The 27,071-nt window shown below is 46.6% G+C and overlaps 2 pseudogenes; both read right to left on the bottom strand.

The window, feature by feature from the left end:
• Positions 1 to 5,017: 5,017 nt before the first annotated feature.
• Positions 5,018 to 6,061, bottom strand: LOC136388101 (polypeptide N-acetylgalactosaminyltransferase 11 pseudogene; annotated as a pseudogene).
• An 825-nt stretch (positions 6,062 to 6,886) lies between these two features.
• On the bottom strand, positions 6,887 to 7,906 carry LOC136388102 (polypeptide N-acetylgalactosaminyltransferase 11 pseudogene; annotated as a pseudogene).
• Between the last annotated feature and the right edge of the window lie 19,165 nt (positions 7,907 to 27,071).

Here is a 27,071-nt window from a genome sequence, read left to right on the forward strand (position 1 = left end):
TTTTTATCACTTCAATCTTTGCTAATTTAAAAAAAATTTTTGTTTCAACAGAATTTGGAATTAATGATCGAAACATTATTATTATTATTATTATTATTATTATTATTATTAAGTGAGATGAGGGGAGGTAGAGAGACAGACTCCTACATGTGCCATGACTGGGATCCACCCAGCAAGCCTTCTATGGGACAGTGCTCTGCCTATGTGGGTCTGTTGCTCTGTTGCTCAGCAACCAAGTTGTTTTAGTGCCTGAGGCAGAGGTCATGCTGCCATCCTCAGTGCCTAGAGCCAACTTGCTTGAATGAGCCATGGCTGTAGAAGGGGGAGGGGAGAGAGAGACAGAGAGAGAAAGAAAGGGGAGGGTGAGGGTTAGAAAAGCAGATGGTCACTTCTTCTGTGTGCCCTGACAAGTTATCAAACCTGAGACTTCCACATGTCTGGCCAACATTCTACCACTGAGCCAACCAGCCAGGGCCTAATCATTGAAGCATTTTTTTAATGATACCTTCTTTAACAAAATGATCTTGTCAGATAATTCCAACATTTGATCCATCTTAGTGTTGGTATACTTGATTGCCTTTTCTTATTTGAATTGTGATATTTCTTGATTCTTGGTATGGCAGGTGATTTTTAAAGCTGTTTCCTAGACATTTTATGTATTATGTTATGAGACTCAGGCTTCTCTTTAAACTCTTTAAATTTAGCAGGTAGCAAACCTATTTATATTCAGAACACAGATTATGCCCTACATTTGTAAGTGGTTATTTCAATGACAAAGGAAGCAAGAACATATCATGGGATAAAGACGGTCTATTCAATAAATGATGTTGGGAACATTAGACATATACATGCAAAAAATGAAACTAGACCACCTTCTAACATCATATATAAGAATAAACTCAAATGCATTAAAGACTTAAATGTAAGACTTGAAACTGTAAAACTTGGAGAAAACATGAGCAGTGAAATCTCTGACATTTCTCTTGGCAATATTTTTTTCTAATATATCTCCTTGGATAAGGGAAATAAAAGAAATAATAAACAAATGGGACTACATGAGACTAAAAAAGTTTTGCACAGCAAAGGAAACCATGAACAAAACAAACAAACAAAAATATCTTTTCCCAATCTACTGAATGGAAGAAGATATTTACCAATGATTCATCCTATAAGGGGTTAAAATCCAAAATTTATAAAGAACTCATAAAACTCAACACTAAAGATCAAACAATCCAATTAAAAAATGGGCAGAAGACCTGAATATACACTTTTCCAAAGAGGAAATACAGATGGCCAAGAAACATATGAAAAGATGCTCAACATAACTAATCATCAGAGAAATGCAAAATTAAAACCACAATGAGATTAATTTTGCATCAGAGAAATGCAAAATTAAAACCCTGCACTTGTCAAAATGGCTATTATCAATAAATCGACAAGCAACAAGTATTGGCAAGGATGTGGGAAAAGGGAACCATAATGCACTGTTGTTGGGAATGTAGATTGGTGCAGTCATTATAAAAAACAAGATGGAGTTTTCTCAATAAATTAAAAATGGAACTGCCCTATGACCCAGCAATTCTATTTCTGGGTATATGTCCAAAGAACCCCAAAACACTAATTTGAAAGAATATATATACCTCTATGTTTATTGCAGCATTATTTATAGTGGCCAAGATTTGAAAGCAACCCAAGTGCCCATTGACAGACAATTGGATAAATATTACTTGGCCATAAAAAAGAATGAAATATTACCATTGGGTAAGCATAGGTGGACTTAGAGGATATTATGCTAAGTGAAATAAGTCAGACAGAGAAATACAAATACCATATGATTTCACTTACTTGTAGAATCTGATGAGCAAAATAAATTAACAAAATAGTAACAGACTCAGAGATACAGAGAACAGACTGATGTTTGCCAGAGGGGAGGAGGGCTGGAATTTGGGTGAAAAAGGTGAAGGGATTAAGAAGTACATATTGGTTGACCCAGCTATCCCAATATTAGGAATATATCCTAAGAATACCAAATCACTGATTCAAAAGAAGATATGCACCCCCATGTTTATTGCAGCATTGTTTACAACAGCCAAGATCTGGAAACAGCCCAAGTGTCTGTCAGTGGATGAGTGGATTAAAAATCTGTGGTACATATACACAATGGAATACTATGCAGCTGTGAAAAAGGAAATCTTACCTTTTGCAATGGCATGGATGGACCTGGAGATTGTGAAATAAGCCAGGCAGAGAAAGAAAAATATCATATGATCTTACTTATATGTAGAATCTAATGAATAAAGTGAACTGAGGAATGGAATAGAGGCAGAGGCAGGGTCACAGGGAGCAGAGGGACAGCAGTCAGAGGAAAGGGGGATAAGAGGTTGGAATCGAGAAGTTGAAGGGATTAGTGAAATTATATATACACAACACAGAAATACAGATAACAAGACAGCAAATCCCAGAGGGAAGGGAGGAGGGAGTTAGGGGGAGGGGGGCAAAAGGGGTGTAAATAGAAACACAGGGGTGGGGGTGAGGGTGTTATTTTCAGTGAGACACTTGAATCCATGTGAACACAATAAATTAAAATAAAAAAAATGAAGTACATATTGGTAGTCACTAAATATTCACAGGGCTGTTAAGTACAGCATAAAAATGTCATCAATAGTATTGTACTAACTATAAATGGTGCCAGGTGGGTACTGGAAATACTGGGGGATCACATTGTAAAATATATGATTATCTAATCACTATGCTGTACATATAAAATGTATACAAAATAATATTGAATGTTAACTCTAATTGGAAAAAAGATTTATTGAGCACCTACTAGACACTGTTTGGATAGAGGGCATACTGCCACAAGTAGGATACTTTTAGACCCTTCCTGATGGACCTGGCAGTCTAGGGTAGAGGTTACAAAACCATGCATGATGAGGACCCCAGGAGCAGAATCTTATTCAGAGCCCTGCTGGGGAACTGAAGTACCTAGAAGAGAAACATCTTGAACTGTAGGCTCAAGGCTCCTTGAACTGTAGGCAGGGTGTACATCTGGTCAGCACCTTTCAGTATGACAAATGTTCACACTGTACATGGACCCACTGACTGACCAGTGAGGCAGAATTTCCTTGGCACAGACGAGGGGGACAGTCATTGACTTGGTGGGCTCATGGTGGCCTAGTGCTCTGGCCCCTTAGTTACGTGGGTCAAGACTACTTCTAGATCTCAATACCTTGTTGCCCTGGTCTGCATCTCTCTAGAAACCATATGGGACAGAGCCTATAGGTAGAGGGTAGAAGGGACTCTGATCTGGAGGGAAGAGGGCCCCAAGATGGTAGCCCTTACCCTCCATGAGGCTCCAACCCAACCCAATTGTCCACGTGTTGACAGTCATTGTAACTGACACAGGCTGAATGTTTGTGTCTTACCCCAACCCCTAAATTCTAAGTGCCCAATGTGACAGTATTTGGAGGTGAGACCATAGGGAATGATTAGGTCATGAGGGCAGAACCCTCCTGAATGAGAATAGTGCCCTTTTAAGAGACCCCAGAGAGCTCCCTTGCCCCTCTGCCATGTGAGAACAGAGAGAAAAAAATGGTCATCTGTGAACCAGGAAGTGGGCCCTCACCAGACACTGAATCTGCTGGCACTTTGATCTTGGACTTCCCAGCTCTAGAGAAATAAATAACTGAGAAATAGATTTCTGTTGTTTATAAGCCACCGACTCTATGGTTGTTTGTTATAACAGCCTGAAGGAACTAAGACAGTGACCTTGGGCAAGTCCCTTCACCTTTTTACCCCTTAGTTCTCTTCTTGAGCCTCAAACTAGATGACCCTGTGGGAACTTCTTCAGCCCTGAGATTTTCAAGTAGAGCAGAGACCCCCCCCCCCCCGCCCCCCACTACCACTTCTATCTCCAGAAGCCTGGCTGGAGCACTCATTACACCTTCGGTGTGACATGTGATTGAAAAGTGCAATCTCAAACCCTGGCTCCCCACTCACCCTTCTTGCTGTTGATTTGCAGCTCAGAGTGGGTTGACTGCCAAGTCAAGTAATCAGGAGGTAATAGCTTGGTATCGGATGAATCCCCAGGGTTGGCAGCCGAGTCTGGAAAACTCCGTCCTCATACTGTCTATGCCATTCACAACCAGAAAAATAATGGTGTAAGGCAGGCTGGCTCGGATCAAACTCAGTCTGACACGGCAGTGTAGGAATTGCTGGCACCGTGGTCTGATGTAGTTACTAGTACCTTGCTTGGGGGCTAAGACTGCTCAGAGCACCAGACGTGCCACGATTCATTTGCCCATGCAGAATGGATGCTATTCTCCAACCTGTGGGGATCGCTCTAATGCAGCCTCCTTTGCCTAGCCCCCCCAGATCTCCCCCAACCCCGTCTTCACTGTCTCTTGCTCCTGTTGCCTTTTTCCTTTTCCTGTTCATCCATCGTTGCTAAAATTCCCACAAAGTACTGATTTTATTGAGTGTGACAAGCAGCAGTTCATTTTTTTAAGGTAAATAATTAAAAGGATCCTTTATTTTAAATGTAGATATGACCATAATTCATCAAAACTAATTTATAATCGTTAACTGCCTCTTAAATATGATCTTATAAATGATACTTTCTGAAGTTAAAAGTCATGTGGATTTAATCAGTTTGTGTAAAATTAACTGTCTGCCAGGAAGTCTTCTAAGAAAGGAAATCATGACGAGTTCTCGATCAGATAAACACCATTCCCTTATCAAAAGGGATTAAAAAGAAGCCTAAACTAATTTAAATAGGCCTGGTAATTTCCTGGGTTTTGTTCTTCTGTATAAACTTGACTTTATATTAAAATTGTATTCTGGTTTCCAACCATAAGCAAGAAGTTCCTAAACAGCAGCCTAGAAATGACCTTAATGTCTCGGTGATGCATACCTCACTTCCTGAGGCTCACTCGGTGCTCTGATATAGATAGTGTGTCTGTGGTCTCACCTTTGCACATCTTCCCAGACCTGGCCACACTAGGACAAGCATGCTGAATCACCATTCCAGCCATGGTGGCCACCTTAACCTTCCAAATGCTACTGCTGAATAGGAGGAGTCATCACAGATTGCCATGGCAACGTGCTCTTAGTAACTCAGTGGATCAGCCACTCTCAGGCACTGTCCAGCTGACATGTGGCCTAGCTGATTACTCTTCCCAAAGGCCCATCACTTGGAACTTCTAGCCCATGGCATTGCATGAGTCGTGGTGGAGCTGATCATTGAGTTTCTGACATATCCAGGAGAGGAAATTACTTACAACCAATTCATGCTCTTCATTATAAATCCAGATCTGATTCGGGTCACTGTAGTCACATACGTTAAGCACTATTAGGCCTCCCTTCTGACTTGATGGCTTGGGCCATCAGATATTTTCTGGTCTGGAGGCAATGGCGTCTTCCACATTGAAGGACTTTGGGGCATTTTAGGCCCCTGTTGATAAAAATGGGTTGCTGGGGTTTGGCATTGGGCCCACATAACTTCATTTCTGGGTAAATGTTATCTAAATGCTACTTAAATGATTTACAACCCAACTTTTTACTCAAGTCAATGCCTACTGATATTTCCATAGCTTCTTGTCCTCAGATCAGGTCTTAAGGAAGAATATTGCTCCTTATATTCACCCAACCAAACATGTGCCAGCTTCAGGGAGTTGTGTGTCCTGGCCTTCAGGAGAACCATATGATCTACCTTTTCCAGAAAATGTATCCAATTCTGAGATAAGAGCTGATGAAGAGCATACCTCCACTCATCCATATTCGAGATATTGCTAAGCTTTCTTTTCCTTATCTGTCCATGCCACTCTCACACTGCCTGAGTTCAGTGAAGTCATTTCTATTCATGGCAAAGAAGCCTCCAGCCATTGCAGGTGACTTTACTGACGCAGAAACTCCTTCCAGTCCTCTGAGCTCAGAAAGGGGACCAAGACCCCATTTGAAGTGCAGCCCCAACTGAATCCTCCACACACCACATTGCATTCATGTTACAGTGGCTGGCCAAGGACACCAGGACCTGTCCTGCTGCATGGGCCGCTCCCACCATTCTTCAAATGAACCCTTCACACTTTCTATTTCTTTTTCTTAATTTTAAGATTTTCTTTCTTTTTTTAATTTAGTGTGAGGAGGGGAGGCAGAGACACACTCCCATGTTCACCCTGACTATGATCCACCCAGCAAGCCCACTAGGGGGCAATGCTCTGCCCATCTGGGGCCCTTGCTCCATTGCAACTGGAGCCATTTTATAGCACTTGAGGTGGAGGCTATGGAGCCATTCTCAGTGCCTGGGGCCAACTTGCTCCAGTTGAGCCATCTCTGCAGAAGGGGAGGAGAAGAGAGAGAGGGAGAGAGACAGAGTGAAGCAAGAGAGGGAGGGTTGGAGAAGCAGATGGGTGCTTCTCCTGTGTGCCCTGACCAGGAATCAAACCCGGGACATCCACACTCTAGGCTGACCCTCTACCACTGAGCAAACCAGCCAGGGCCCTTTTTAAATTTTTCTTAAGTGAGAAGCAGGGAGGCAGAGAGACAGACTCCTGCATGTGCCCCAACCAGGATCCACCTGGCAAGCCCCTATGGGGTGATGCTCTGCCCATCTGGGGCTTTTGCTCTATTGCTTGTCAACTGAACTATTTTAATGCCTGAGGTAAGGCCATGGACCCATCTTCAGTGCTCGGGGCCAACTTACTCCAAGCAAGCCCTGCGGGAGTGGAAGAAAGAGATAAGGAGAGAGAAGGCGGGGGAGGGGGGGGTGGAGAAGCAGATGGTCACCTCTCCTGTGTGCCCTGACTGGGAATCAAACCTGGAACATCCACGAGCTGGGCCTATGCTCTACTGCTGAGCCAACTGGCCAGGGCCTGTATTTCTTATTACTTTAATTTTTTTCAGAGAAATGTTTTGGGACAAATTCATCTAGTTCTCCTTTCAAATCATTGAAGGGCTGTTGTCATCCACAAGGATGATTTCATGGAGCAGTGGGGCTGGTGTGCAGTCTAGCATGCTGTGTGCAGTCTGGAGCAAAGCTTCATGGTGGAAACAAAGAACAACAACTGTTGAATACGTCTTGTGTTAACATGCTGCATTCATTCCTTGCATCCGACACAGCTCTGTGGTGACCCAGGCAGTAGCTAATGAGCATACTGAAGGTATGCACCTGATAGCCCACATCTCTTCTGATAGTGTTCATTAAAAATCATACCCAGTTTGGCCTGACCAGGCAAAGGGGCAGTGGATAGAGTGTCGAACTGGGATGCGAAGGACCCAGGTTTGAAACCCTGAGGTCACTGGCTTGAGCACAGGCTCACTAGCTTGAATGTAGGATTGCTAGCTTGAGCATGTATCATAGACATGACCCCATGGTTGCTGGCTTGAGCCCGAAGGTTTCTGGCTTAAAGCCTAAGGTTGCTGGCTTGAGCCCAAGGTCACTGGCTTGAGCAAGGGGTCACTCAGTCTGCTATAGCCCCTGGTCAAGGCACATATGAGAAAGCAATCAGTGAACAACTAAGGAACTGCAGTGAAGAATTGATGCTTCTCCTCTCTCTGCCTTTCTATCTCTCTGTCTCTGTCAAAAAAAAAAATCATACCCAATTCAGAAGATGCCTTTTCTGTATCTTCAATATGACTAGGTACCACATCATCAATTTTGCTTGCTTTGAACTGTCATTCTAATACTCGACTTGGACCTCTAGTGAAATGAGGATACGATTTTCTGGGAGGAATGTCCATGAGACCCAGACTCCTTGATGGGCACATTTTTAAGTGGTTGGGTCACTTTGCTTAAGTTGGAATCAATAGGAAACAAAGTTGTCCAGGTTGCAGATGCAGAAGGGCATCTGTAACAGAAATACCAAACGTGGTGCTTCTTTTTGTAGACCCAGCACAGGTGCAGGGCCATTTCCAGTGTCCTGGAGCAAAAGCTGCTGGAGCCATAAACTGGTGCCGGAGGCTGGCATGAGGCTGGCATGGGAGGGAGCTAGAAACTCCAGAGTTGGGGGCCGGGCACACTTCTGTGAGCTCTACTTCCAGGAACGCCACCAAGTTCTCAAGGTAGAGGTGAAGATCCCATAAAGATCCCCTGGTGACTCCTGACACCCTTAGCCCTTCTCACATGATGACATGTGGTATTAGCTTGTGCCCCTCCGCTTCCACATGATGACATGTAGTACTAGCCTGTGCCCTTCCCCTTTCTCACATGAAAACATGTGGTATTAGTCTGTGCCCCACCCCCTTCTCACATGATGACATGTGGTATTAGCCTGTGCCCCTCCCCTTTTTCACATAATGACATGTGGTATTAGTCTGTGCCCCTCTCCCTTCTCACATGATAACATGTGGTATTAGCCTGTGCCCCTTTTCTTCCACATGATGACATGAGGTATTAGCCTGTGCCCCTCCCCTTCTCACATGATTACATGTGGTATTAGCCTGTGCCCCTCCCCTTCCACATGATGACATGTCGTATTAGCCTGTGCCCCTCCCCTTCCACATGATGACATGAGGTATTAGCCTGTGCCCCTCCCCCTTCTCACATAATGACATGTGGTATTAGCCTGTGCCCCTCCCCTTCTCACATGATTACATGTGGTATTAGCCTGTGCCCCTCCCCTTCCACATGATGACATGTCGTATTAGCCTGTGCCCCTCCCCCTTCTCACATAATGACATGTGGTATTAGCCTGTGCCCCTCCCCTTTTTCACATAATGACATGTGGTATTAGTCTGTGCCCCACCCCCTTCTCACATGATGACATGTGGTATTAGCCTGTGCCCCTCCCCTTTTTCACATAATGACATGTGGTATTAGTCTGTGCCCCTCTCCCTTCTCACATGATAACATGTGGTATTAGCCTGTGCCCCTTTTCTTCCACATGATGACATGAGGTATTAGCCTGTGCCCCTCCCCTTCTCACATGATTACATGTGGTATTAGCCTGTGCCCCTCCCCTTCCACATGATGACATGTCGTATTAGCCTGTGCCCCTCCCCTTCCACATAATGACATGAGGTATTAGCCTGTGCCCCTCCCCCTTCTCACATAATGACATGTGGTATTAGCCTGTGCCCCTCCCCTTCTCACATGATTACATGTGGTATTAGCCTGTGCCCCTCCCCTTCCACATGATGACATGTCGTATTAGCCTGTGCCCCTCCCCCTTCTCACATAATGACATGTGGTATTAGCCTGTGCCCCTCCCCCTTCTCACATAATGACATGTGGTATTAGCCTGTGTCCCTCCCCTTCCACATGATGACATGTGGTATTAGCCTGTGCCCCTCCCCTTCCACATGATGACATGTGGTATTAGCCTGTGCCCCTCCCCTTCCACATGATGACATGTGGTATTAGCCTGTGCCCCTCCCCTTCCACATGATTACATGTGGTATTAGCCTGTGCCCCTCCCCCTTCTCACATAATGACATGTGGTATTAGCCTGTGCCCCTCCCCTTCTCACATAATGACATGTGGTATTAGCCTGTGTCCCTCCCCTTTCTCACATGATTACATGTGGTATTAGCCTGTGCCCCTCCCCTTCCACATGATGACATGTGGTATTAGCCTGTGCTCCTCCCCTTCCACATGATGACATGTGGTATTAGCCTGTGCCCCTCCCCCTTCTCACATAATGACATGTGGTATTAGCCTGTGTCCCTCCCCTTTCTCACATGATGACATGTGGTATTAGCCTGTGCCCCTCCCCTTCCACATGATGACATGTGGTATTAGCTTGTGCTCCTCCCCTTCCACATGATGACATGTGGTATTAGCCTGTGTCCCTCCCCTTTCTCACATGATTACATGTGGTATTAGCCTGTGCCCCTCCCCTTCCACATGATGACATGTCGTATTAGCCTGTGCTCCTCCCCTTCCACATGATGACATGTGGTATTAGCCTGTGCCCCTCCCCTTCCACATGATGACATGTGGTATTAGCCTGTGCCCCTCCCCTTCCACATGATGACATGTGGTATTAGCCTGTGCCCCTCCCCTTCCACATGATGACATGTGGTATTAGCCTGTGCTCCTCCCCTTCCACATGATGACATGTGGTATTAGCCTGTGCCCCTCCCCTTCCACATGATGACATGTGATATTAGCCTGTGCCCCTCCCCTTCCACATGATGACATGTGGTATTAGCCTGTGCCCCTCCCCTTCCACATGATGACATGTGGTATTAGCCTGTGCCCCTCCCCTTCCACATGGTGACATGTGGTATTAGCCTGTGCCCCTCCCCTTCCACATGATGACATGTGGTATTAGCCTGTGTCCCTCCTCTTTATCACATGATGACATGTGATAGTAGCCTATGCCCCTCCCCTTCCACATGATGAGGCAGAGCCTCTGATCTTCCTCTCTGCTCTGGCTAAGAGATCCTGGCTTCCCAAGTCCTCATTCACATCCTCTCATCTCTGCTCACCTTCTGAAACTGGATGTTATGTCCAAGGCTTGACCCTCAAGAAAGATGTGGAGGTCAGTAAGAGTCTCTTGGCTGTTAGTGGAATAGGAACTCCAGCAGGGGTTCTTTTTCTTGGCATCAGAACCAGTCTACTTTGTCACCCACAAATGTCTTCTCTCTTTGAACTCCTCAGTTTTGTTCCTGGCTTCATAATCCCTGGGCTCCTTCACTCACAACCCAGAGGTATCTCTGAGTCCCTGGGCCAGAGACTACTGGTTGCCCTCCCATGACCATCTCTCCTTTTTTCCTAGTGATAACTCCTAAGTGTTTTCAGAGTACAGCAGGTCTGTCCAAATGACTCCATTTACTACCCTCCTTTGTAGTGAATATTGGCCATGTGCCTAAATTCTGGTCAATGAGATGTAAGAGGAAGTGTTCTAAGAGAAAGTGTGAGGGCTCCTTAAAGGGAGCTGACTCAGAAGGAGAATTTTGCTGTCTCTTCTTCCTCCCTGTTGATGCCTAAAATGTAGACAGGATGGAAGAAGCTTCAGCAGCTATTTTGAGCAGTGAAGTGACCTTGGAAATGGAAACCATAGGCTAAGATGTCAGAACTAGAAAGAGAAAAGTCCATGATATGTCTGGACCCTGGACTGGCTTCCTCCAGACTTCCTTTAGGTAAAAACTCTCTATCTTGGGTGTCTGTTACATTCATTTATACCTAACCCTAAATGATGTACCCGCTTCCTGCTTTCTGCCTCCTGCCTGGTGTGTAGTCAAGTCCAGTGGGCTCTTTCTGCCGCATACCTCCTGCAGTCTCCTGGCTATTTCCCCAGTTTTGAGCATGTCATCATCCAAATCAAATATCTTAAAGAGATCCCCATTCTTCTAAAGAAAGAACAAATTTCTTCTTCTGACATCTGAGACTTTCCATCTCCGGGTCTCAACTAACCTTTTTAGTTACACCTTCTGTGTCCTCTGGTCTAGCCAGGTGAATCCCCAGCTACCTCATGCTTTTCTGCCTCTCTTCTGTGGCTCCAGTGGTGGTTCTCCTACCTGTCAAAACCCTACCCTTTGTTCCAGGCTCATCTAAAAGTTGCTTCCTCCATGAAGTCTTCCCAGTGCCTTTGAGCGAGGTGTGATGGTTCCCTCCTGTGTACTCCCATGCTAAACTGTTTGTAGCTATCATGGTCTACCCGATACTATTACTATCTCTCTTTTGTTTTTACTGACTGGGGCCCTTTTTACTGACTGGATTGAGTTTTGTTCATTCCCAAATTCCCAAAATAGACCGGCTCAGGACCTGCACATTGTAAGTCCTTGGTAAATGTTGGCTTATCAAGGTGACCTCCACTCCTTATCTCCGGGCTCTGCCAAATCCAAGTGTAAGGCAATTGTGCGGAAGTCCCCTCCTTAGGTGGTGGCTGGCCCGATCTGTTTTTGCTCTCCTCAGCTGTCCTTCACATTGTCATGCAGCCACTTGCTTGGCACTGGCTCTGGCTGCATGAAGGCAGATAGGTGGAGGCAGGGTCCGGCGCACAGACAGACAGGTACTGCCTCCCAGGCGAACAGAGATGCCCAGCTGATGTGGGCCTGAGCTGCTCATTAGAGCTGCTAAACTGCTGTCACAGGCTTGCTCCTCTTCAGTGACAGGGCTCACCTCTCCCCACCTGGGTCCCTCGTTTGCTCACCAGACCCGTCCTCTCTGCTGACAGTGCTGACCTATCTGGGTGCTGCTCTCACTGTAACCCAAAGGCCACGAAGCGTCAGGGCTGTCTCCATGGAGTACAAGGCCATTTGCCTTTCAGGAGAGATGGCCTTTCCCTTGAGGGACTTCCTGAAGCTTCCTGTCACTCTACAGCTGTCGTCAGAGGAGCCAGGGGAGAGAGAACTGGCTTGGGCCAAACTTGGCCTTGGATTCCGGGGTGTTTGGAATCTTTTGCGCTTGAGGCAATGAGTTCTCCCTAAGTGAAATCTCAATTAAAACGATAAATCATTCCCAGGATAAAGTGTGGCAGGGCCACGGAGAGTTGAATCCAAATTTGAATACCATAGGCCTATAAATTACAGGGAAGCTGTTCATCAGGGCCTGGGATGAGGGTGCACGCACAGCATCCGCTTAGAGGGGAGAGTTTGCATGGCCACGTTTGCGAAGATATATGTTCTTTGGAACTTTTCCACACTAACATGCAATAATAAATTGAGTAAAAGTACACTGCCTTTGAAGTTATGTTGCCAAGGTTCAAATCCCAGTCTGGCTAAGTGATAATTGAATTTAGGGATGTTTCTTAACATTTTTGGACCTCAGTTTCTTTATCCATGAAAAGGGCATTCACAGACCTCTTGTGCAGATTATACAAGATAATATAGGCAAAACACTTGGAAGAGTTTTCAGCATGTTGTAAATGCTAAATGAGCTCTGCTTATCTGTTGGAATGGAAGACAGGGACTCATATTGGCCATCTCAGCCTCCCTGGTGAGAGATCAGCGAATGCTTGTGGAATGAATAAATAAATGTGCATCTAGAGAGTAAGCTTTGGGACCAATGGACAAGGCATTTTTTTTTCTATTCTCCTGTGTCCTACAATAGGTACTATATAGCACCCTGCATGCAATAGAGGATTAACAATTAATGGTAAGTCTAAGCACAAAGTATCCTTGAAACTTTGGAAGATACTTTATATACAATAAAGAGTACTTAAAAGATCTTAACCAAATAATGCCCACATTTGGAAGATTGTTCAACCTTCTGGAGTCTCTCTTAGGCTCTAGCTAAGTCACTCCTCCTAGAACTCAGAAGCTTGTCCCAATATAAGGTGTCGTGGGAAGGGTCCCAGACTGGATGTCGGGAGACCTGGATCCTGTTCCTAGGTCTTTAACAGCTTTACCGTTTGACCCTGGCAAGTCACCATCTGGCTCTGATGGGGTTTGTCAGATGATTTTCCAGATTGATTTTAGTCTGAGCCTTATAGCATTCTGATTTTTTAATTTAATTTTTATTAATTTTAATGCGGTGACATTGATAAATCAGGGTACATATGTTCAGAGAAAATATCTCCAGATTATTTTGACATTTGATTATGTTGCATACCCCTCACCCAAAGTCAAATTGTCTTCCATCACCTTCTATCTGGTTTTCTTTGTGCCCCTCCTCCTCCCCCCACCCCCTCTCTCTCCTTCCTCGCCCCCTCCCCATCCCCCCACCATTACCATCACATTCTTGTTCATGTCTCTGAGTCTCATTTTTATGTCCCGTGTATGTATGGAATCATACGGTTCTTAGTTTTTTCTGATTTACTTACTTCACTCCTGCACTGCTGGTGGGAATGCAGACTGGTGCAGCCTCTATGGAAAACAGTATGGATTTTCCTCAAAAAATTAAAAATCGAACTGCCTTTTGACCCAGCTATACCACTTTTAGGAATATACCCTAAGAACACCACAGAACTGTTCCAAAAGGAGAAATGCACCCCTATGTTTATGGCAGCATTGTTCACAATAGCGAAGATCTGGAAACAACCCAAGTGTCTGTCAGTGGAGGAGTGGATTAAAAAGCTTTGGTACATATATACTATGGAATACTACTCAGCCATAAGAAATGATGACACCGGATCATTTAAAACAACAACATGGATGGACCTTGATAACATTATAGCATTCTGATTTTAAGGTGTCAGGTTTTCGCCACAACCTAAATCTGCATCCGTGTGTGATTCTGCAATCTCTATCAATCAGGGACCCAGGAACATGTTTTCACTGTGTGTCCCTTAGGGGCACACCAACAGGAGAGGCTGGAGGAGGTGGGCCGTCCCGCCTTCCAGCTGAGTCTGGAGAAGAGGGCCACCATGGTGAGGTGGAGGGGCGTGCGGCTGCAGTCCACTGTCCTGGCTGGGGTGGTGATGAGGGTGAGTTATAGCCAGAGTTTCATTTTCTGATCCACTCTGACCTAATTCCTTGGGTCAGGAAACTCACAGTTATACCTGTTGTACTGCCCCTTATTCCCATAAGGGAGTCAATGCTAGATATAGCATGGAGGATGAGGAGGGTAGGAGGACATGATGAAGGGACCCAAGCACAGCTCTGTTATCTCATCTGTCCCAGCTGTCCCAGCCATCTGCTTCCAAGGGACCATTTCCTGTGCAGAAGTCTCGCCTGAAAAGACCTAGGTGGAGTCCACTGAAAACCCTCCTCCACGCCAACATCACTTCCTGTACTGTGTAGCTCATGAGGCGTCTGTCAGCCCGCTGTGCCCTCAGCCTCATGCTGGGGTCTGGAGAGCCGGGGAAACCCTCTCTGTGGAGTCTAGGGCTTTGCTGCCTTCAAACAGATGTCTTGTTTTCTACAGAACAGATGTATAGTTTTTTCAAATCTTATGGAATTACCTGCTCAAATTCTTAGTCGTGCATGTCTGAGGATACTCTCCTAGCTCCTGGGGACTTCTGTGCCCTGCGTGATGGGGCAGCTGGCAGCTTGGACAGGGCGGGGAGTCCTGGGGAGCACCTTGAGTGCCTGGGGAGCACCTTGAGTGCCAGGATCAAGCCAGGCTCTGCTGTGGGATTTTTGGTCAGTTACTCATTAAGCCTCAATTAAAAAAAAATTTTTTTTTAATATTTTATTTATTGGTTTTACAGAGAGGAGAGAGAGAGGGGGTGAGAAGTGTCAACTCATAGTTGCTTCACTTTAGTTGTTCATTGCTTGCTTGTCATATGTGCCTTGACCAGGCAAGCCTAGCATTTCAAACTGGCGACCTCAGCGTCCCAGGTTGATGCTGCATCGACTGCGCCACCACAGGCCAGGCTAAGCCTCAGTGTTATTCTTGATACAATAAGGATAGTGATAACTACTTTATAGTGTCCTGTTAAGAGCAAATGAGACATAGAGAGTGAAATACATGTTTCAAGCTGTAGAGTGCTGGGCATGATAAGAGGCGCGTGAGCACTGGCACTGAAGGCAGCAGCCCGCCTCCTGGGGAGGGGAGCCCCTTTGGAGCCATGCGCTCCTGCTCACAGAACTCATTGTCTTCCCCAGCAGCTCCTCCCTCACTCCCAGAGCTCTCTGTTGCAGTTTAATCCAACTAATTGAAAGACTGCTGGATCAGGCAAGAAATTTATCAAAGGAAAGAGAGGAGAGCCTGGTGCCATTTGGCTCTCTTCACATTTGTCCTTTCAAATTCTTATAGATAGTTCCATTTCTGCATTAGAAGCAAGACCAGGATTTTTCATGAGAGGGAGGGACAGGAGGAGGAAAGGGAGGGGGAGCAAAGGATGAGGCCAGAGCTGGGGCAGGGCTGAGGCTGTCAGAGGCTGGGGCTGGACCGCTTAGGGGCTGGCTTGGGTGGGAGAGGCCATGGCATGGCAGGGAGCAGCCAGGACAGGGGTGACGCTGCTGGGGCACTGCCCAGCTGAGAGGGGAGCTCGCTGAGAAGGTAGGGGAGGTGATGCCTGGCAATTTCAGCTCTTCTGTCTCCCAGGGATGAGGAGACTTAGACTGCCCTGGTGCTGGCTTTCTTTCTTTTTTTTTTTTTTAATTAAAAAAAATTTTTTTTACCTTTTTTTATTATTGATTTTAATTTATTGTGTTTACATAGATTCTAGTGTTGCCCCAAATGCTGCCGGCTTTCTGACATGCCACTCCCTGTGCAGAAGTCAGTGAAACTCTCAGTAACCCTTCTCAAAGACTCGGCCCCACACGGGGGAAGAGAGAGGTAGGGATGGTGGCAGAGGCCTGACCAGAAACTTTTCTAGGAGGGTCCAACCCAGTCTGACACGAGGAAGACATAATGCCTGGGGAGAAGACTGACAATCTTGGACACTAAGAGAGGAACTGGATGGAGGGGAAATGCAGAGTGGGAAGAGTAGGGCCACACCTGCTGTCTGGTGGGTGCTATTTATGAATTGAAAAACTTCATTCCAAGGAAATCCCAAGAGAGGTCACTAATCTCATTTCATGATAGAAGATACTGCACTGGAAAAAGTGAGTGCAAGCAAGTGGGTTAGGCTGAGCCTTCAAGGGGTGGGCGTGGTGGAATGAGTGTGCTTAGCACAAACAGACTAGGACAAATGGGGTCAGGGCACACTGAGTTAAGCTGGGGGGAGTGGAGATAAATGGGCAATTCTACACAAAGAAAGAACACTGCTTTCTGTGGGGCTGGACTCAGGTGTTCACGCACTGTGTGCCTGTCGGCTTGGGCATGCCAAGGAATAAGGCCCAGGCCCCACCCTTGAAGACCTTGTGGTGTAGAGAGGGGGCAGATATGCACATGAGCACATTGGTAAAGGTAATGCAGTGTGTGAGCTGGTGAAGGGATGGGAGGTGTGTGCATTGTACTCTGGAAATCCCGGGAGAAAGCTATTGATTAGTTTCCTGATAATGGGACAGGTGCCAGGAAAAATTTCACAGAGAAGATTGCATTGCTCCTGTAGGGAGTTTGGAGACTGATTTCTAAGGTGTTGATATAGGTCAATTATATCCCAGAAGAAAGGAGTGTCAGCCCTCTGCTCCAATACATTAACACATATACCGACCGCATTTCCCCATGTATAAAATGCACCTTTTTTTGAAAAATTTGTGGTCTAAAAACTGGGTGTGTCTTATACAGTGGTTATAGATTTTTTTTAACTTGCATTTATTGCTTTTTTTGTGCTTGTTTTTGCACTCATTGTTGAAGATAGTGATTTGTCATCAGACACAGAGGAGGACAAGCTAATGGATGGGAGTTTTGACAGTGATGAGGAGTTGTATGAATTTTATGATGAATATAACTTGAGTTCAATAACTTTATAAAATACATTTCTTTTCAAATTTTGTGCCCCCAAATTAAAATGTGTCTTATACATGGGACTGTCTTATACATGGGGAAATACGGTAATTCTTACAATGATATTGTGAGTCATTATTCTTACCTCCATTTTACAAAGGAAAATACTGAAGCTTACCTATGAAATAATTGTGCCTTTTCCCACCTTAATCCACTTTCTGAAGCTCCATGTTAATGGGTCCTCTTTTTGGAGAGAGCATTGGTTACACACAAGGGGAATATGGCCAAGACATTTGACAGGGCCTAAGGGTTGGTCAAGGTCCAGTACTCCAGTTGATAGGGTGATGAAATCTGGGACCATGGCCATAAAATGTCTTTCCAAAATCCACAAACCCATGGAGTGGGCACTATTTCTAAGGTGATGTAATTTGAGGTACCAATGAACATAAGCTCACAGACCACTGAGGTGGCCTGTGACTGTTGTGTTTGGAAATAGGACTGTTCATGTTGGTGGGACTGTAAAGTAGTACAACCATTATGGAGGAAAGTATGGTGGTTCCTCAAAAAACTGCAAATAGAACTACCTTATGACCCAGCAATCCCTCTACTGGGTATATACCCCAAAACCTCAGAATCATTGATACGTAAAGACACATGTAGCCCCATGTTCATTGCAGCACTGTTCACAGTGGCCAAGACATGGAAACAACCAAAAAGCCCTTCAATAGAAGACTGGATAAAGAAGATGTGGCACATATACACTATGGAATACTACTCAGCCATAAGAAATGATGACATCAGATCATTTACAGCAAAATGGTGGGATCTTGATAACATTATACGGAGTGAAATAAGTAAATCAGAAAAAAACAAGAACTACATGATTCCATACATTGGTGGAACATAAAAACGAGACTAAGAGACATGGACAAGAGAGTGGTGGTTACCAGGGGTGGGGGGAGGGAGGACGCAGGAGGGAGGGAGGGAGAGTTAGGGGGAGGGGGAGGGGCACAGAGAAAACTAGACAGAGGATGACGGAGGACAATCTGACTCTGGGTGAGGGGTATGCAACATAATTTAATGACAAAATAACCTAGACATGTTTTCTTTGAATATATGTACCCTAAATTATTAATGTCATCCCATTAACATCAATAAAAATTTAAAAAAAAAAAAAAAAAAAAGAAATAGGACTGTTCAAGCAGAGGATATTAATAAATGTGTTTCAGAGCAGCTCCAGGCTATTTTGTCCCATTTTCCTAAAGGCACATATACACACATGTTACTAATATGCACAGAAGTGTATGAGGGACCTGCTTGCACTTTTATCCACACACATGTTGTTGACTGGTCATCACAGGATGGTGTCTGAAGTCCAAAAATGATTGATGATGATGACGATGATGATGATGATGATGTCCAGCTTGCTAGGTCTTTTGATTTCTTTTAAACACCCTGAGAAGTAGAAAATAATCTTTGCATTTTTCAGATGAGAAAACTGAGGCATGGGGAGGGTTAAACAACTTGCCAAGGTTATGCTATTAGTAGGAGCATAATTGTAACTTGAGTAGCCCAGGTCTTTCAGTGTCTTTCTTTCCTTCTTTCTTTCTTTCTTTCTTTCTTTCTTTCTTTCTTTCTTTCTTTCTTTCTTTCTTTCTTTCTTTCTTTCTTTCTTTCTTTCTTTCTCTCTCTCTCTCTCTCTCTCTCTCTCTCTCTCTCTCTCCCTTCCTTCCTTCCTTCCTTCCTTCCTTCCTTCCTTCCTTCCTTCCTTCCTTCCTTCCTTCCTTCCTTCCTTCCTTCCTTCCTTCCTTCCTTCCTTTCTCTTTCTTTCTTTCTCTTTCTTTCTTTCTTTCTTTCTTTCTTTCTTTCTTTCTTTCTTTCTTTCTTTCTTTCTTTCTTTCTTACAAGGACACAGAGAGAGACAGAGATAGGGACAGACAGGAAGGGAGAGAGATGAGAAGGATCAACTCTTTATTGCGGCACCTTAGTTGTTCATTGATTGCTTTCTCATATGTGCCTTGACCGGGGGCTACAGCAGAGCGAGTGACCCCTTGCTCAAGCTAGTGACCTTGGGTTCAAACTGGTGAGCTGTGCTCAAACCAGATGAGCCTGTGCTAAGCCAGTGACTTTGAGATTTCAAACCTGGGTCCTCTGCATCCCATTCAGATGCTCTATCCACTGCGCCACCGCCTGGTCAGGCGGTCTTTCAATTTCATGTCAAGAACCACTTCTACTGAACCTTAGATGAAGCCAGTGGTCCAGGTAGCCCTGTTCTTGTGGTCCGGACCAATTTCTCAGGGCACACGGAGAGTCAGGCCAATGGGAGTCTGGCCACTGCAATTGGGAGGGCACCGCTAAAAAGCAAGGCATTAGAGAAGGTGGATTCAGGTTTGAATATTGGTGCCTCCTCTCATAGTTGTGTGATCTTGGGCAAATTCATCAGCTTCTCCAAGGTGACATTTTCTCAGAAGCAAAAGGGGAATAACAAGATTTACTCCACAATTTGTATGAAATAAGAGAAAAAATATAAATGGCCTAACTCAGTGCACAGCATTACAAAGGATTCTGTTTGCCCTGAATGTCCAGGACCTGTTCTATTCTGTGAGGGAGGTGGTCTACCTAGCAGGCAGTGGTGAGGGACAGAGGAGTAGTGTCAGTGGAGGAGAGGAGGCAAGGGGACTGCACAGGGGTTTTCCTGACCTGGGAACTTGACTCCTTTCAGACCTGGGGGACCTCAAGCCCTAGACATGCCAAGTGGGACTCCTGGAGATAGCCCCGGCGGCAGAGGCCAGCCCCCCAGGCAGTGACAGGGCTTGCAGGGGGTAGCCTGATGAGGTTTTGTGCTCAGAACCCTGAGGTAGAAGAGATGACCCCCCCCCCCCCAGGTTCTGCTAGGTACTCTGCCTGCAGCTTCCTACCATCTGCGGGCAAGACACAGGGCCACTGCATGGGCGCTGGGTCATGCAGGGGATTACCCCGTTAATGTTTGATGTGCTGAAAAACCGTTAGACCCTGCAGTGGACAAGTTCTCAGCTGGTAACATTAATTATTCTTAAGACTTGGTCATGCCTGCTTGTTAGCAATTATGCATGTCCCAGGGTGCTGTGGGCTTCCCCCCTTTCCTCCCTTCTCCTGGGGAGAGCAGGTTTGCAGACTGCTGCCCCCAAGGGTGGAGAAGTAGCACCCACCACACAGGTGGTTCCCATTGCCACCCTTGCAACCTGGCCCTGCTCAGGACCGCAGAGGGCTGCCTGCTTCCTATCGGAGCAGAGGAAAGGGAAGAGGTTCAGCACAAACTGGAGGGCGTGCGGGGGGACGGGGCTCACTGCACAGCACAGTGCCCTTCACAGAGCACTTTTGCTCCCATTACTGCATACCCTTCTGTCACCGTCCCATTTTACAGATAAGGAAACAGCAGCCTTAGAGAGTTTAGAGAATAGCAGTCAGCTCTCAGAGAGTCTGCCTGGCGTGCGTCCCCTTACTGGAGAACGGCCCACTGAAACCTGAGGCCTCACTGCCATGGAAATACACATGACCTCAAACCTCCCCTCCCCTCATTCCATCGCCATAGCTACCTGGTCCAGGGAGGGTTCCTGGCCCACCCTGCGCTACTCAGAGGCTCTCTTCTGTAAATGAAGGCTTGGGACACAGTTGGTTGAATGCCGTACCTGGGAAATGGTGGAAAACCAGGAACCTGGGAGGCCCATTTGAGTCATATATAAAGAAAACCAGTCTCTAAGGAGAGACCCTAGAAATAAGTTAGAAATAGATTCACAGAGGCAAGGAGAGGAGCGAGAGAGGGAGGAAGAGGGAAAGAAGGTGAGAGAAGGGAGGGGCATAGGAAATGGGATGTCCCAGAAGGACAGACCACTGCTGATCCCTTGCTTCCACTTCCTTGCGAGACCTTGCTGTACTTGTTACCCTCAGGTTCCTACAAGAATCCGGTGTTTTTTTCTTGCTTGAGGTAGTTTCCTACCTCCAATCCTTTTCGTAGGCTCAGACATAACCATGTAGAGGCCAGACCTGGTGGTCTGAGATTAGAGGGCTTGGGTGTCCCTCAGACTTCAGGGGCAAGGTAGGGTCCTGGAGAACGGCAGGTGCAGCTTGGATTCCAGGCTGGACCACCAGCAGTGCTCATTACCCCCTGGGGAGTCTCCCTGGAGGGCCCCCTCTCTCCTACACCCCTTGCCCCTCCCAGGAAACCTGAGCACTGGCTCCGCTCTGGCAAATGGCAGAGGGATGCCATGTGCTGGCAGCCCTGCCTCTGGCCCTGATTTTTAAGAAGGGAAGGGGAAAAAAAAGCAAGAAAGAAGTGAACATGAGTAATGGACCTGGAATGAGGCTCACGAGATAACACTGAATAATAACACGTCAAAACTACAAGATATATATATTTTATTTCCCAGTGGAATTTCCATGGCGCTAATCCATCACTGTAGAGCAGGCAAGATTATGCTCCCACTCCCCCCCCCCCAAAAAAAACTTTGGGAGATAAATGGGAGTAAATTAGAGTTTATTATATTATTTGGGGTGATATAATTTCCAAGTGGGCCCTTATTAAATTACTTCCTCTAGTGTTGACACCTCCCGCCCGGGCCTCTGCACTTTCACTCCACTTTCCTGTCAGAGGCTGCTTTGTGTTTTAATGCACCCTATCATTTTTTGATGAGGGTGGGTGACAATGGAGAGAGCTAGAAGGGAGGCGGAGTCCCTGCTGGTGGGGCTGGTGTTGGTCCCTGCTGGCCTTCCCACAATCACAGAACCACAGACTTAGGCAGCATGGAGATGCATATGTATGGAGATACCCAGACTACGCCCTCATTTCATAGGTTGGGAAACTGAGCTCCATGGAAGAAAAATGAGTTGCCTTAGGTCACACAAATGGCTAGCGGTGGCATTGACATTGGTGCCCATGTGCTGACTCCCAGCTCAGTGTCCCAGTCAGTCTTCTTGGCTTCCGCGCAGCTTCAAGTCCAATGGTGGCACCCCATGGGTTTAGGAGTCTTGCTTGTCTATACTGGGGTCTTTCCCATGGCCCAAAAGGAGACATGAGAGAAGACCAGTGGTCTAGTCCAGTGATTGGCAAACTCATTAGTCAACAGAGCCAAATACCAACAGTACAACGATTGAAATTTCTTTTGAGAGCCAAATTTTTTAAACTTTAACTATATAAATAGGTACATTGTTATTAGCTTAATTAGGGTACTCCTAATCTGGCCTTTGCACCTGCACTCAAGGGGCCAAAGAGCCGCATGTGACTCGCGAGCTGTGGTTTGCCGACCACTGGCAGTCTAGAGGTTGTGTAAACTTCAGCCAGTGGCTATCTTTCTGAGTCTTTATGGTGAAGTATACCATGTTTACACCAAAAAAAGGCTGGGAACAACTTAATGGTTTTCAGACTATGTTTTTAGCCGTAGAACTCTATTTTGGAACCTTAATTGGAACTCGAACATATAATATAGTTAAAGGAGGAGTTACTCTGATTGAAGAAGAGGTCTGGAGATTGGATGGCCCTTCCTCTTAGTTTCCCCCTATCTTTCCCCTCCTGGTTTGAAACTACTGGGCCCAGTTTCAGCATCTGACCCTGACTTCACCCTGCAAAGCCCTCTGACATCCTCCCTCCAAAGACTAGAGCCCTGTCTCCTCCAGCGCTGAGAGCCTCTGACAAACTCCACAATACCAGCCCACACGTCTTGTTGTCTTGGTCCCAATCAATATACATGCATAATTCCATGGAGCTCAACCTCGTGGTTCATAGAGGGTTTTGCCATTTACTAGTCATGTGATCCTGGCAAGTTATTACTCTTATTTTCAATTTCTCTGAGTCTTTCTCATCATCTCTAAAATGGACCAATAACAATTTTGACCTCATGAGGCAGTGATGTTTAAATGAGAAGATACTTATAAAATATGTAGTGTGGCACCTAGCGTGTTGTAAATTATAGTTATTATTTTCATTATGAGCACTACAACCTTGGTTGTTTTTTTTTGTTTTGTTTTTTTGGTGAGGTTTATATAAGAACTTATTACAGAACACAATAGATGCTTAACAAAATGGGTAAATGGTAACTGGCATTTTTATTAGTTATTATGATAATAGGCACCGGGGGAATCAACTATGAGTACATTCCTGTTGCCATTCTGAAGGGACTCTCAGGTTCTGCTTCTCACCTGGACGTGGGCACTAATGCCACCCTGGAGGAGGGTTGGGGCTCGGGGGAGGACGGTGGGGAGCCTGGGAGGAAGTCACGAGCCGCAACAGGAGGGCCAGCCAAGGCTTCGGAGAGGATGTGGACCGCTCTCCTGTTGCCGCATAAATTACGCCAGCTGCGCAGTTTAAAACAATATCTGTGAGCTATAGAGACCGAAAGTAGCCCGGTGGTTGCCGGGGACTGTGAGGAGGGGAGATGGGAGTTACTGTTTAGTGCAGGGGTCCCCAAACTACGGCCCGCGGGCCACATGTGGCCCCCTGAGGCCATTTATCCGGCCCCCGCCGCACTTCTGGAAGGGCATCTCTTTCATTGGTGGTCAGTGAGAGGAGCATAGTTCCCATTGAAATATTGGTCAGTTTGTTGATTTAAATTTACTTATTCTTTATTTTAAATATTGTATTTGTTCCCGTTTTGTTTTTTTACTTTAAAATAAGATATGTGCAGTGTGCATAGGGATTTGTTCATAGTTTTTTTTATAGTCTGGCCCTCCAACGGTCTGAGGGACAGTGAACTGGCCCCCTGTGTAAAAAGTTTGGGGACCCCTGGTTTAGTGGGTGCTGAACCTCTGTTTTGCAAGATGTGCAGTACGACAGTGTAAGTGTAGTTAACATTGCTGAACTGCACATTAAAAATGGCTATGGTGGTAACTTTTGTTGTGGGTATTTTACTACAATTAATAATTAAAACAATAAAATGACGGAAAAACACACACAACAAAATCCTACACAACACTGTCTCTGATTTCCCTGGCCCAGAGGTCAGAAGTCTGGCTGCGACCACAGTGCCCACAAGACTGAGCTCAAGCTGTTGGCCGGGCTGAGCTCTCCCATGAGTGAGGCTCTGGGGAAAACCCCACTTCTCAGCTCAGGCAGGTCGTTAGCAGTTGCAGGACCGAGGTCCCTGTGTTCTTGCTGACAGTGGGCTGGTGGTGACTGCTGCAGAGGCTGCTCTCGGGTCCTCGCCCTGGGCGCGTCCACCCTCACTCAGGCCAGCAGCAGCGCGTGGAAGCCTTCCGATCCTTCCAGCCTCCTGACTGCCCTTCTGTGACTAGCGGGAGAAGCTCTACTTTTACAGGTCTCAGAGGTGAGGTCAGCCACCTGAATCCTCTCTGTATCTTAAGGTCACTGATTTGGAGGCTTTAAATGATCAGTAGCAAAATTCCTGACAGTGATACCTAGATTAGTGATTGATTGAATGATTAGGGTGCAGAACCTTGGGGGGTGTTTTAGAGTTCTGTCTCCCATGGGATGTGTTCTGAGAATGGGGATGGAAGAATAAGTAGGATTTCAAAGGGTGAAGAAGGGCGGTTCAGGTGGAGAGCCCAGAATAACGATGTGAGAAAGTGACAGACCCTGGGGCCGGACTGTCTGTGGGTTGGGGGGCTGTGAGGAGAGGGGAGGTAACGCTGGGTGGGCACAGGAGATGCTGAAGCACCCACTGAGTTGTGGGTGGGGGGATTGTGAAGGTGTTTAAGGACAGGAAAACCGCCTTGGATGGTTTAGGGTAAGAGAGTGCACATGTGCGTACACACACACACACACACACACACACACACACACACACACACCCCTGAGACCCCTGAGTGCACTCCGGGGGAGCCCCTTTGGACCAGAGCTGCCTGGGATAAAGCAGAACTGTTCTCCTCTGCCCTGAATAAGAGGAATATGGTTCCTTTCTTCCTCTGCTGCGTTATTCTTCACCCGTCCATTGCAGAGTGCCTAGTGTGTGCTAGACCTGTGCTACAGCCTGAGCACAGTGGTGAGCAAGGTGAATGTGACCCCTCACCTAAGTGCAGCTTAGAGTCTGGAGAGGGGAGAGGAGACTCCCACACCGAGGGGGTGTAGTGACAGGGGAGGGATTGTGTGCAATGGCAGCCCAGAGGGGGGCCCTCAAACCGGGTCCGGTTTACAGTGGATGAGCTGGAGCCCCTTGCCCCACCCAGGTGGTCAGAAGGTGGATGAGTGACAGGGACCCAGTGAAAGGTCACCCGGGCCACTTCTGCCCTTTGCCAGGAGAGGGCTTGGACTGGCCCTGGGAGGAGCCCAGGGTTGGCCTGGAATGCACACTTCTGGGGGGAGAGGAGGCAGAAGGAAGTACAAAACTGTTTGGTCAGAGTCCAGCCCCTGGGAAAGAGCTAGGTGTTGTTTTGCTGACAGCTGAAGCAAAAGGTGCAATCATTAGAAGGTGGCATTTTGCATTAAAATTGTTTCCATCAGCCAGTGACATTTTCCTGTTCTTCTGTTCAGGGGACCTTTTAGTGCCACAGATTCAAATGACTCAAGCTTAAAAATTTTTTCCCACTGGTGATGAAACCCAGACTAGTCACCCTGGAGTGGACATCTGCATTAGCTGAGGTTAAGAAAGCAGATGAACCGGTGAGCACAGCAAGGCCCGAGGGGTGTGTGTGAGGCCATGCAGAAAACAAAGTCTGGGTCCTGTGCAACCAACCGGCCTGCTTTGTGTCCATGAGGATGTCAGGCCTGGGATATGGGACCCTGCACACGAGGCCCTGTAAGTATGTTCATTACTGTGGAGAAGACAAGGACCCACACTTGGGTCTGTTTGTGAGTGTGTGCACTGAGGAAAGAAGAGAGTGGGTGTGCAGGAGAGTGTGTGCATGCATGCCTGAAGGTGGGCACATCAGTGCCTGTGTGTGTGTGAAGCTGCCAGCTCGTGGCCAGTGGTCAGGTGGTTTATCGAGGGGTGGGCAACAGTGCCCCAGCTCTCTGCTCACCTCCACCTGCCCACAGCCTTCTTATCTTGCTGACGGGCACCACCACACACTCAGCTGTCTATCCCCAAGCCCAGGAGTCCCTTTTCTGCCTTGCTTTCAGCTCAAGTTCATGTTTCTCCAGTTCAGAGAAGACCTTTCATTGCCACTTCAGTCAGAATAGTTTCCTTGGCCTCTCCACACGCATTCTCCACGACGGGGCAGCGTCCTCTCTTTGACAGCGTCACCGCTCTCAAGAACTATCTTCCCTGTGTTTGTGTGTATGGAAGGTGTCCTCCAGCCCCCCTAGGGATCAGCCTTCTTGTCATGTGTGTCTACTGTGCCAGTACAGGGCAGGCACTCAGCAAGTGCTCGGAGGAATGAGTGATGACTTGTTTCCTTGTGCCCCGCCCCGGGGGGAATGTTGACTTAGGTCATCAGGGAGGAAGAGTATTGCTTCAGTGCAAAGACACTGTGACAGGACAAATTGGCACCTGAGGGAATGGGTTCCTTGTCATGAGAAGCATTTAAATGGCGACTGAGCAAATGAGGCAAGCTGTCCACACCTACAGCTTATCACCCAAGTGCCATATTGTGGGACATGAGGATTGCCAAAACTGGTCCCATTCTCCTGTGTGCCCTTCACAGCTGTCCACACATGCTGTGGGTGTGGCCTGGAAGGCCCTTCTTTTCTTCCTTGCCTGGAAACTCAGTGTCATTGTCATTCTGTGTTCAAGTATTCGTGCTCTATGAAGTCTCCTTTGTCTCTCCAGACAGAACCAGTTCTTCTTTGTTCCTTCTTTAGGGCCTGCTTAGCTCTGACCATCATGATATGTTTGCTGTATGTACCCTCGTAATAGACAAGACCTGTAGTTTGGCATCCCTAGAGCCTAGCATGGAGGTACCCTGATACCAATAGATGCTGGGCAACTATTTGCAACAGGCACATGATGGTAGGTCTGGCAGGAAGAAGAAGGTGCATTTCTAA

Source organism: Saccopteryx leptura, chromosome 1, assembly GCF_036850995.1.
Source record: "Saccopteryx leptura isolate mSacLep1 chromosome 1, mSacLep1_pri_phased_curated, whole genome shotgun sequence".
NCBI lineage: Eukaryota > Metazoa > Chordata > Mammalia > Chiroptera > Emballonuridae > Saccopteryx > Saccopteryx leptura.